Source organism: Galeopterus variegatus, unplaced genomic scaffold, assembly GCF_000696425.1.
Source record: "Galeopterus variegatus unplaced genomic scaffold, G_variegatus-3.0.2 Scaffold3985, whole genome shotgun sequence".
Taxonomy (NCBI): domain Eukaryota; kingdom Metazoa; phylum Chordata; class Mammalia; order Dermoptera; family Cynocephalidae; genus Galeopterus; species Galeopterus variegatus.
The window spans coordinates 3108-6691 of record NW_007730096.1 but is presented as its reverse complement, the minus strand read 5'-3'; the positions used below and the strand labels follow the sequence as shown (position 1 = coordinate 6691).

At 50.4% G+C, this 3584-nt stretch overlaps 1 long non-coding RNA gene across 1 annotated transcript; it reads left to right on the top strand.

Annotated features, from left to right (window-relative positions):
• The first annotated feature begins 2904 nt into the window (after positions 1-2904).
• Positions 2905-3268, top strand: LOC103602040. The gene is made up of 3 exons (XR_551501.1): positions 2905-2922; positions 3054-3165; positions 3254-3268. It is a non-coding gene; the product is annotated as an uncharacterized LOC103602040 (long non-coding RNA).
• Positions 3269-3584: the final 316 nt, after the last annotated feature.

Genomic DNA, 3584 nt, shown 5'->3' with positions numbered 1-3584 from the left:
CGGCCTGCGGCTCGGCTTCTCTCGCTGCTGCCGGGGGTGTGCAGGTCAAGGGTCTCGACCTTGCGTCCCCGGCGCAGCTGAGCCTGCGGAGGACCAGGGCAGCATGGCGAGTGAGGCGGGCTCCCCGGGAGGAAGGGGCTCCCATGGAACCCTGGATGAACGTAGGTGTGGGAAAGGGCACTGAGGAGGGAGGGGCCGGTAGGTCACTCTCTCGCCTAGGTCACCTAGGTCACTCTCTCGCCTTCCACTCAGATGTGCACGTTTTCTTGTACAATTGCTCTTTCCTGTGCCTCCTTTGACTATGGTGATAATTTGAGCAGACTGTGAGTTTTCATTTCAATCCCCAGATTGCCACAACCATGCAGTCTGTGTACAGGGTAAGGGTACAGGGCCTCTAAGGATCCCACTGTCTTTTATGGGAGCGACTTTGGGAGGAATCCTAAAAGGGTAAAGGATGGAGTGTACTGGAAGGTGTCTGAGAACTGACAGTATGTGCAGTACTGGTCAGAGACACACACTTTCACGTCTCTCTGTGTGCGTACGTGTGTGTGTTAACAAACCCCAGCTCTACAGAAGCAGAGGACTAAAGAGGAACTTTTGGGAGCCGTGGACTTTTCTCAGCCCGAGAGACTCTCCTCACTCCTTTTAACCTTCCTCCTACCGGGTCCAGGACCCCCCGCCGTCCGTCAAAACCCTAGCGCGCTAGGTCCTTCCGGCTTCTGGCACTGTTGCATCCGGTAAGCGAGGGTCTAGGTGATGGCCTACATCACCTTCCTTCCTGGGTTCATCCTTGAGCCCAACTCCTGGGAACGGCATGGCTCATTGGGGACTCCCTCTGAGTTCCGTCCTTCTCATCTGGCAGTAGGGCTCATTCTAATCCTCCTTTTAAACTCTCTCTCTCTCTCTCTAATCCTCTTCAGAATGGGAGCCTCTGCCTTCTCCCTCTGCGGTGATTCACCCTTACAATGTCTCTTAAGCAACCTCACCACCCTATCCCTCAAGCCTGACATTAAACTCAAATTCCTCACCAAGTTTTGCACACAAGATTGGCCTTATTATCCCTTAGATAACCAAAATAAGTGGCCCCCTGGGGGCACACTTGATCTTTTCATTCTTTGGGACCTTGTTAACTACTGCCAGCACCTGAGAAAGTGGAAAGAGATTTCATATGTGGAGGCTTTCTGCCTGCTTGCCCAAAATCCCTCTCTCTGTCTCACCTGCTCTCCTTCCCAGGTTCTCCTTGCTTCCAAACCCCCTCCATCCTCACTGCCTCCACTACCCCCTACTCCTGATAATTTTGACCCTGCTGCCAACCCCCCCCCCCCGTTCAGGTCTCCTTCTCCTGTAACTTCCTCTGCTTCCCCTCCGAAACAATCCCAACCCCCTCAGTTAACTCCGCTCCATCCACCTCCTGCGCCCGGCCGGCCGGCTGGCAAACAGCCCTGGTCTCCGGGACAACTGCTGCAGGGTGAGGGCCCACATAGTCAGTCTGTTCTCCCTCCTACCTCCTCCTCCCTTGTTTCTTCTAGCCCCACCTTGCCGCTATCTTGTTCCCTGCCGACTCCCATTTCACCTGCCCTGGCGCTTTCTTAAGCCCCCACTGTAACTCATTACCGAGGACTCCTCCCCTCCTCCACCGTGGCTCCTCTCTGTGAGGTGGCTGGAGCTGAGGGGATTGTTAGGGTACACGCTCCCTTTTCATAAGAGATTAGGGTCCATCACCACTGACCCCTCTACTTACATTAAAGAATTCCAATGGGTCCTTCAGGCCTACAGTCTCACACATCATGACATCTATATGCTCCTGGCCAACACCCTCCTTCCCGAGGAATGCGACCGTGTCTGGGGCACAGCTCAGAGCCATGCAGATAAATTCCACTGCACAAACCCTGCCCTCCCCATTGGCCCCCCAGGTGGTCCCCGACCACGATCCACATTGGGATTACAACATGCCACCAGGAATTCAGGCCAGACCACTTTAGTTCCTGCCTCCTGGCCAGTCTCAAAAAGGCTGCCCGCAAAGTTATTAATTTCCAAAGGGTCCAAGATGTTCTTCAAAACAAAACAAAACAAAACAAAAAAACTAGAACAAGGCCCTTCTACTCCCCAAACTAAAATTTTATCAGTGGCCTTCAAGGTCCTTCATAATAGGGAGGAGGAACGAGAACAAAAGGCTGATTTGGCCGACCTCCAAATGCTTGGCTGACCTCCAAATGCTGGCCAAAGTAGTTACTCAGCCTTCTAAGTGCCCTTCCGGGCCCTCTGCCTCCAAAAATCCCCCTGGTGCCTGTTTTAAGTGTGACAAAAAAGGTCATTGGTCAAGGAACTGCCCATCACCTAGAAAGCCCACCAAGCCATGTCCTAAGTGCCAAGAAATGGGGCATTGGGGCTCCGACTGTCCATTCATCTGAAGGGGGGACTGGCCTAACGAGCCCCAGCCATCCTGGACACCTCAAACACCTTTGGTGGGATTGGCTGAAGAGGAGGAAGAATGACAGGGCCCTGGGTCCTTCCCGACCATGACCATCACAAGAAGCGAGCCCAGGGTAACTATTGTTGTGGATAGCTGACCCGTCTCCTTNTTTGTTGAGAAAATACTGTTCATAGTTATGTCAAAATCTTAGCCCAGTGCAATAATGTCCCACGAATAAATAGAACATTTTTGGAGGAGATTGAAAAAGGGATCTTGCATACAAGAGTTCAAGTTTTGAAATTACAGAAGCCTTAGATAGTTATTTATAGCCAGGGCATGTTTTCACCTAGAAGGTAGATATAGTGTTGCTGCAGCAAGGAACATGTAACCTAAGTAACTACAAAAAGAAATAAGATTTCAGTTTTCCTAAGGAGTACAGGATTAGATCCGCTTCTTGTTGAGAAAACTAGAAGATGCACAACAGGAGGCAATTNATGACCGACCTGCAGGTCAGAGCGGGAAGACTGACTGTGAAAGAGGGAAAGCTGGGAAGTAGAAGTGATTTATCCCAGAAAACCACATTGCTATCTCAGGACAGCCAGAGAACATTTTTTCCTTTCTTGCCTCTTTCCACTGTCAGGTCGAGGAACTGGATCATTCCACGTATGGCTGTCGAATGGTATTTTGCTTTGGAAAGAACCCATACTTCCGCAATGCAGAGATCATGAAGGAGTATCACCTGAGCCTCACTGGTCAGAAGTGTCTCTGTGGATTTGGGGGTAGGTGTTTGTGTTCGAGGCAAGGCCAAACTTGGTTCGTGTCTATATTTTCCTCTTCCAGCAGGATACAGGGCAGTAATTTTGGAGATAAATAAATTGCTTGGGTAAACCTTTTGGAAGGGAATTGTCTGGACCATGTAACCTATGACTGACAGTGTGTAGTAGAGGGAGAGGTCCGAGATGACAGGAGCTTCTCTCTTTCTCCAGAATATCTTTGCCCTTGGCTTCAGTCAACACACTGCCCCCCCATACCAGGTTAATTATGGTGAATAGGCCAGGAGATTGGGGTCACCAATGGCCAATTGTTCATGTTTCTGACCAGAATTTGTTGAGAAAATACTGTTCATAGTTATGTCAAAATCTTAGCCCAGTGCAGTAATGTCTCACGAATA